The following is an 8,099-nucleotide window of genomic DNA, read 5'->3' as shown; positions in this document are numbered from 1 at the left end:
GTGGGGGCGCTGAGGGACGTAGGGGCGCTGAGGGACGTGGGGGGCGCTGAGGGGACGCACGGGGGGCGCTGAGAGACGTGGGAGTGCTGAGGTGACGCTGAGGGGACGCACGGGGGGGCGCTGAGAGACGTGGCAGTGCTGAGGTAAGGCAGGCGGGGGACGCTGAGGGGACTCATGCGGGGGGCACTGAGGGACGTGGGGGCGCTGAGGGACGTGGGGACGCTGAGGTAGCGCACGCGGGCCACAATCGGCCAAGGATGAGACCGTTAGAACATCTGCAGTGGGTTGAAACGCCTCAAATACAGTAAGATCCAGGAGTTATAACGATACAAAAAATAGCAACAATGACCTAAGTCACCTTTGGACATGCTAAAAACCAACTGTACCTCAGGATGACCAAACAGTTGATGAGGAAAAATCCCTCTTCAGAAAAGTATTACAGCTCACAGGTGAAGAAAGGAGACACAAAATCGAAGCATCTTCCCTCCGAAGCCCCACAATGGAATCACGGGTGCCAGGAGATGGCCAGGCACATGGCTGAGCTGGCACCTTAGGGTGAGGGCACCAGGGCCATGGGGTCCCTGGTTGCTTGCCTCAGATGCGGCCAGCAAGGGAGGCACGACATGGGGCTGTTGAGTGAATGTGTGAGAGGCTGCGGGTCCCCACGGTCCAGCCACTAGCGGCCTCGCAGCATCATAGGAGTCTGAGGTCTGTGCGGGCAGAGAGCGAGCTCCGGTGTTGTGTTCCCGCCAAAACTGGCCGCGAATCGCAGATAATGACGCCAGGACCCGCGCCTGTGCAGGAGAGACAGGGGTGTGGGGAGGATGCCGGCAGCCCAGAGCAGAGTCCAGACCTGGGGACACCGCGGGACAAAAGACAAGTCACAAGAGGAAGAAGCGGAGCGAGCCAAGAAATTTTTCCTGGTTGGGAAAAAAACAGTCTTAAAAATTCTGTGAGATGCCAGGGAGTCCTGGGCACTGATATCTGGCAGCATTAAGGAGTCACCATGGATTATTTTAGGCATAAATATGGAACTGGGGTTGGGTAGGGTGTTTGGTTCTTATCTTTGAGAATACTTTCTGAAGTGTTTATGGATAAAATAATATGATGTCTGGAACTGGTTTAAAATAGCCCAATGAGGAAGCGGGTGGGGTGCTCGCCTTGGCAGGAACATGGGGCCATTGTGCTGGTCTCTCCCCGCGTTGTGTTGGAACTCTTTATAAACAGCACTAGCGAGAGACAGCAGCCTGCCCTGTGCCTGCCCTGAGGTCACCCTCACTGAATTTGGCTCCCTCCAGCCCAGCTCTCACAGGGTCCCAGGTGGCTTCAGCCAGTGTCCTGTGCAGACTTCTTCCTGAAGGAACACTGAGTCCTGACGGTGGGATTTCCCGCGGTGATTCTTTGGTCTCAGAGGCCCGAGAGACACACATGTTTGAAAATCTTCTCCATTTCCATCTGTATGATTTTCGCCTTCATTCTCTTCTCCTATTAAATGGAGGCCATCAGCATGCTTAGACACGCCTGCCAGCTTTAAGAGTTTAGGGCTAAACAAATGAAGCACACAGTGCACTTCAAAGACTTTGAGAGGAAGGCCCAGTGTACACAGAGGTCCCAGGAACCCTGAGCTTCCCCAGGATGCCCATCCTGAGCCTTCAGGGGGCATCTAACCCACTCAAACCCCAAACACTCGTCCCTCGCCCATCACAAGGAAAGACAGGCATGGTACCCCACCCATCAGCGGTGTTGCTGAATCTGGCAGCCACTGTGTTTGTCAGACCTGCCTGCCTTGTTCAGCAGGGAAACCACTTGCTATGATGAATGGAGCTGCATGCGAAACTTAGATAAGCAGGCGGGTCGAAAACACCTCCCTTGCCAGCATTCCAGTTTTCTTGCTTGGCCCAAGAACCTGGTTTCACTTTGGAAAGGTGGAAGGAGTGTGGGGCGACCTTGTTGCCATTTTCAGGCATGGCTGGGCTCTCACACAGTCACTCTTAGAACAGGCATGTCCCTGCCTGGAGGCCAGTTCCTCTTGGGTCATGGGAACCAAGCCCAAAAATGTCAAACAAGTGGCAAAACCTTTCGGGTAATTTTCCTCTACCTCAAAAAACACCCGGCCGCTTCTTCTCCCCAGATGTTAAAGGTCCTTTTATTAGCATTGTCCTATTGTGTTTTTTCATCTCTCAGACACAGACACAGGAAGCATCAACTCTGAGGCTTTGGCCAGGATGTGAGCCTGACTTTCGCAGCCCCAACTGGCAGGCTGACCTCATGTGAACTCCCTGGCGGTGGCATCCTGGAGACACCCACATGGCTGAACTGGCACCATAGGGTAAGGGTACCAGGGCCATGGGGACCCTGGTTGCTTGCCTCAGATGCGGCCAGCAAGGGAGGCATAACATGGGGCTGCTGAGTGAATGTGTGAGAGGCTGCGGGTCCCCACGGTCCAGCCACCAGCGGCCTCACAGCATCATAGGAGTCTGAGGTCCAAGACACCGGACTCACATCTCAATCCTGCCCTGTGCTGCTCAGGGCCAAGTCTAAGCTGCTGTGAAAAAGAGGCCCTCACATGCAGCGGCTGCCACAGAACACGGTCATCTGTTTTTCATGCACACTGTAGACCTGGTCATTCCGGCCAGAGCCCCAGGTTTTGTTGCTCTTCCAGGGCACATTCTGGGCCGTGTGCCGGAGGCTGGGCTGTGGGCTCCTCTGAGGAGGTAGAGGGATGCGCACCAGGGCCCGCGTATTGAGGCTCAGCCCCCGTCCCATCACCTCTACTCTGGTGAGGCCACTTCCTGCAAAGGCAGCTGTCTGCTCCTGCCTAGAGCTGCCCCCGGACCACACAGCATCCAGGAGATGAATGCACTTCCAGCCTCGCCACCCTGGGGAGATGTACAGCTGAGGTGGCAACTTCGGAGCAAGCAGGGTGGAGATGCTTCCCTCGAGGTCTGTCCCAGCCCTGCTGCCCTGTCACTGAAGGTATGGGTTGGTTGTGTTCCCCAAAAATACATGTTAAAGTCTAAGTCCCCCACACCTCAGAATATGACATCATTTGGAAATAAGGTCATTGCAGATCTAATTACCATAGTGCCCCCTTATCATGGGGAAAATGTTTCAAGACCCTGGTGGATGTCTGAAACCTCAGATAGTACCTAACCTTACATACACTGTGTTTTTTTCCCATGTGTACAAACTTATGATAAAGTTTAATTTATAAATGAGGCACAATAAGAGATTAATAACAATGATAAAATAGAACAATTATAACAATATACTGTAATACAAGTTATGTGAATGTGGTCTCTCACTCTCAACATATCTTATTATACTGTACTTTCCCTTCTTGTGATGATGTAAAGTGCTGTAAAATGCCACATGGTGAGATAAAGGGAGGGGAGAGATGCAGGCATTGTGATGTAGATGGAAAATTCCAGAAATAGACAATTCTTTGGTGTTCAGTTGTATGCTGTTCCAAGCCATCCCATCCAAGCCTGGGTTGCCATTGGCCACTTGGCAGCCATCCCAGTGACCAAATGGGCTGTGGTGTCACAGTGCTTGTGTTCAGGTCACCTTTCTTTTACTTAATAATGCCCCCAAAGCACAGGTGTAGCCATGTAATATTTGTGAAGCGTGGTTGACTATGAGTGACTAAAACCCAGAAAAGTGAGACTGAAGACAACAAGGACCACTGTAGTTAGGATGAAGTCATGACTGTGTCCTTATAAGAAGAGGGGTGACACAGGAGCCCATGTGGTGGTGGAGACAGAGATGGAAGCTGTGAATCCACAAACCCGGGAGTACCTGGAGCTTTGGAGGCTGGGGAGGCAGGAAGGACCCTCCCAGCTGTTGGGGGAGCACAGCCCTGCTGGCACCTTGATTTTGGACTTCAGGCCTCCAGAGCTGAGAGAAGATACATTTCTGTGGTTTTGAGCTCCCTGGTTTGTGGTACTTTTCCAACTGCCCCAGGACACTGCTGCGCCAATGCCTTTGACCTTCAAGGTCGCATTCTGGCTGATGGAGCTGACAGGCGTCCCGGCTCCACTGCCCTTGGGCTCCCACTCTAACTGGCCTGTGCTGAAAAGTTAAAAATAGCTCTGCATATATTGAAATAGTTATGTCAATTCTAAAGGCTCACACAGCTGCTATAAGTGTCTTGGATACTCTTCAAAATAATATTTATAGGCCTCTCCAAGCTCTGTCGAACTAGCTTTTTATCATTAATTAAAGCCAAGCTCATCTGTTTGTTTACAAGTTGGACTTGGCACACTTCAGCACTTAACAGGAGATGAAAACTGCAGTTTGTTCAATTTCCTTTTAATAATTTTGTTTACATTTTTGCCAGCACTCATAATCTGGGTTCAGTTTCTGCCAGCACTGATTTGGTTTATTCCACATGGCTTGGGCCACTGCGGGACTCCATTTGTTCCAGGGCCACCTTCCTGTTACCTTTTACTGTTTCCTGAGTCAGCAAGAAAGACAGATCCGACTGAAGACTCCAGCACTCTCCTCAGCTGCAGCCCCCACAGAGCTCCGCGAAGTCCTTTCCCCCACAGGATGGATCTGAGGCACCCACCATTAGAAAAAAGGAGTGGAGAAATGATATGCAGGAAGAAGGTCCATCCTGATTCACCAATCGCATGGATGCACTTTCCTACCAGGCTAGGAGGGAGGAAAGTGGAGCCCCACCCTGACTGCTAAGCTGTTTGCTTTGGTGTCACGAAAAACAGTTCAGCTTCCCAAATCAGAGAGGAAAAGGTTTTCAGGGGATCCCTTATTTCTATTATGTAAGCTTTAAATAACAAAGTAGACCTCTGGGGCCAATGTGGGTGTGTGATGACGGTTTTGTGGGATTCTCCCCATAGGCCCATCAGACGGCCTCACTTTCTGGGTCTCAGTGGGCCCAGGTGAGACACAGCTCCTCCAGAAATGATGACAGCCCTGGCGACCAAGGACTCTCTGTGCCACTGGGTTTGTGCTCAGAAGTATATTCAATGATTTCCCCAGAAAATTCCAAGTCACCTCCTAATACTGTTTGTGAAAACTAAATGAACTGTCGTGGTCTTCTTCAGGGACAGTTTGCTAGGAAGGCTGGTTATTGGCATAATTTTCCAAATCAATGAACTAAGTTATAAAACTTTCTCCAAGGCCCTGATGGCTGTTACAGAGACAGAAAAGTGAATGGTCAAAAAGAAGTGTGAAAATTCACCCAGTATTGGCAGGCCAAGGCAGGTGGATCACAAGGTCAGGAGATCGAGACCATCCTGGCTAACACAGTGAAACCCCGTCTCTACTAAAAAAATACAAAAAATTAGCCGGGCGTTGTGGCAGGCGCCTGTAGTTCCAGCTACTCAGGAGGCTGAGGCAGGAGAATGGCGTGAAACCTGGGAGGCAGAGCTTGCAGTGAGCCGAGATTGCGCCACTGCACTCCAGCCTGGGCGACGGAGCAAGACTCCATCTCAAAAAAAAAAAAAAAATCCACCCAGTAGACACAGCAGCCCTAACCGCCTCTGCAATTAGGCCTTTCTCAGTCCAAGACAAACAACCAAACAGCACACAGGCCTTCATCCTTGGCTGTGACGGATACTTGTCCGTGTGGAGGGCCAGGCCTGTTTCTCCCATCACTAATGGAAGCCTCTCTGAGTTTCTATAAAAGTCTCCCCCTCAGAAGGGGCTCTCTGGAGATTTTAAATTATGTTGGTTAGGATAGTAATACATGCTTTTGCTTAAAAATCAATAGGTGCAGAAATAAAAGCATAAAGTACAAAGTGGGTTTCCCCTCCTTGGCCAGAGGGAATGCTGTCAGCAGGTCAGCCCTGACACTGCCGCTCACTGCTTGAGGAGCCTGTGTCTTTCCTTATGTACGGGGATCATGCCACGGCCACCCCTCCACACGAGAGTGGGGGCACCGACTAAGGCCAGAGCCGGGCACCGGAAAGGCGCAGTGGCCCCTCTACCTTACAATGGTGTCGCTAGGACCCACGTGCATTTGGGGCCCCACATCAAAGCTCCCCAGGCACTCCCCTTGAAACGACTTTGCTTATAGCTCACCTTCAGGAAGGGCCCTTCCCTAGAGAAGAGTAGGACACGCTGTCCCTCAGGCTCTGGGAAAGCAGCCATTATCCTGGAAACCAGGACTCCTAGGACATTCTGTGCCTCCCCCATGTGGGCCATCTTGATCCCCAAAGAGACTCCAGACTCAGGTGCTCTTCGAGGCTGGGCATCCCTACACCAGGTGGTCCTGGTTCAGTCCCTCTGTCCTCTGCTCTTGGTCTTGTCTGATGAGCTCATGCCAGTTCACCACAGCCTCCTGGGAGGAGGACGGTGAGGCGGGCAGCCCTCCTGAGCCCCTTCCTCCTTGCAGAGCACTTCCCTGGGCCTGATGCAGCGGGAGGAGCTGAGCAGTCCCCTATCCAGCCCAAAACAGGACACCTCAGGGCTCGTAATCCTCAGAGTCCCCACCCACATGCTACCCACACAAGGCCAATGCCTGAGTGTGAAACACAGAATACCTCCTCTGTTGCCACCTGACTTCACTGACACCACAGCGACACCTACACCACAGCGATGCCCACACCGCAGTGACGCCCACGCCACAGCAACACCCATGCCTCAGTGACACCCACGCCACAGCAACACCCACACCTCTTTTCTTCTGCAGCCCTGGAGTCACTCCCAGGCCAGGGCACCAGGCTGAGGACTGGACTCAGAGCATCATCAGAAGCTGCAGAGGCAGGACAGTGCTGTTTCAATAGCTTCATGGAAAGATCCATCCAAGCCATCTGGGGCTGAGCTTTGCTGCGTCTTCCTGATCCTGGCCAGTGTATGGGCTTCCTGTCCTTGAAAGCAACACCTCACTTCCTGACGTCCCAAGAGCCGAACTTCTAGGTGTCGGGAACCCGGCGCCTCAGGCTCTGGGCACTCTGGGTTTCAGGTGGAGCTGGCTGGTTTCCCACCCCAAGAAGAGGGCACAGGGTTGCTTGGGTGTTGCTGTGGCCCCAGCTCCCAGTGTCCTGCTGGAGGAGCCTCGGCCGGGTTCTCCTGATGTGGTCCTGGCAGCGGCAGCAGCGCCAGCCACATGGCCACCTCCCATCTCTATGAAAGGGAGGCTTCACTGGACCAGAATTTTGCCAGACCTTCCAGCTGCTTCCGACCAACCGGCAGGTCCCCCAGCATGATGCACATTTGCTGTTCTGGGTGACAACGCCCAATCCCACGACCGGGTCAGACAGGAGGAGCCATGCTCCTCTGGAGAGTGAGCTAAGACCATGTTATGGACACAGAGAAGTAGAAAATGTGATGCAACAACTAATTATGTTGCTCAAATAGATGTGGAAATCCCGTGTTGTGGTGCCTCTTGGGGCAGGCGGCTCTGTTACCCTCACTCAGCCACCCACAGGTGATGCTGGCATGGGCCCAGCGTGGCCCTCGCCTCCCCCTGAGCCTGGCAACCCCAGGCTGCCTCCTGGAACGGGGCTGGAGCTACGTCTCCCTTGGGGATCAGGCGGCTGTTGGCCTCAGACGACAACTGCTTGGGCCCAGCCCCACTGTGAGGGTGGCAAGTGGAGCTGGAATTCTGACCCAGGTGACTGACGCCACAGTCCAGAGCCCATGCCTCATCTCCGTGGCCTGTGCTACTCCATTCTCATCTAAAGTGGGGAGTGAGAAAAATGCCCCACTCACCTACTGCCCCCCAGAAAACCCCCTCTACCAGGAACCACTCACCTACCCCCTCCCAGAAAACCCCCTCTGCAAGGCTTCCTAGGTAAAGCAGTACCTCAGGTTCCCACACGGTCTGGTGCTGGTGCTGCCCCAGGAAAGAACTTCTTTACCAAAAACTACCAGACAGACCCTCACCCCCACCCCCTCCCACCCATCACCATCAACACACACGCTCTCAACCTCCTTGCTCTCAACAGGCAAGGCTGTGAGTGGGAAGGAGCTGTGTGATGGGAAAGGGGAAACCTCCAGGCCAATGCACTCAGTCCACCTAGAGGGCCCATCACACACCTGCAAAGCTCGTCACATATCTGGAGGGCCCATCACACACCTGGAGGGCCCCTCACACACCTGGAGGGCCCCTCACACCTTCAGGGCCTGTCACA

At 53.2% G+C, this 8,099-nt stretch overlaps 1 long non-coding RNA gene across 2 annotated transcripts; it reads left to right on the top strand.

Annotated features, from left to right (window-relative positions):
* Nucleotides 1-21: 21 nt before the first annotated feature.
* Nucleotides 22-5,043, top strand: LOC103879509. 2 transcript variants are annotated; one of them, XR_004178591.1, is made up of 4 exons: nt 22-91; nt 2,185-2,329; nt 2,823-2,976; nt 4,427-5,043. It is a non-coding gene; the product is annotated as an uncharacterized LOC103879509 (long non-coding RNA). The 2 variants fall into 2 exon arrangements; XR_640161.3 differs by lacking the exon at nt 22-91 and adding an exon at nt 215-449.
* The last annotated feature ends 3,056 nt before the right edge of the window (nt 5,044-8,099 follow it).

This window comes from Papio anubis, chromosome 15 (assembly GCF_008728515.1).
Source record: "Papio anubis isolate 15944 chromosome 15, Panubis1.0, whole genome shotgun sequence".
In the NCBI taxonomy this organism is placed as follows: Eukaryota; Metazoa; Chordata; class Mammalia; order Primates; family Cercopithecidae; genus Papio; species Papio anubis.
This window is presented reverse-complemented; position numbering and strand designations above follow the sequence as displayed.